Source organism: Arachis ipaensis, chromosome B04 (genome assembly GCF_000816755.2).
Source record: "Arachis ipaensis cultivar K30076 chromosome B04, Araip1.1, whole genome shotgun sequence".
In the NCBI taxonomy this organism is placed as follows: Eukaryota; Viridiplantae; Streptophyta; class Magnoliopsida; order Fabales; family Fabaceae; genus Arachis; species Arachis ipaensis.
Window position 1 is genome coordinate 26,137,232 of NC_029788.2, and position 400 is coordinate 26,137,631.

The window sequence follows — 400 nt, forward strand, 5'->3', positions numbered from 1 at the left end:
CAACATTTTAAATATTCATATAAACCAAACTAAAAAGTATATATTATATCTATATCAATAATTTAGTAAACCAATATAATGAAAATATAGTAATAAAAATGGGTGCATATATATTTGAGTAAGATTAGTTTTATTATTTATTTTTCATTTAACTTTGTAATTCATTATCGTTTAGGTTGAGCAATATTAAAATATGATGTAATGCTTATCCTTTAATGTAATTTTTTCACAGCAAGTATTTGCCTTTTTGGTGATATATTTATAGAGTACAATATGTATAGTCGAGTACCCACAAAAAACATGATAAAAATACATTTTAGTTAGGTTTTTATTTGAATTAGTTGAAAATTATGTTATTTTGAATAAATTATTTATTTTAAAAATTTTTATTTTCAAAACT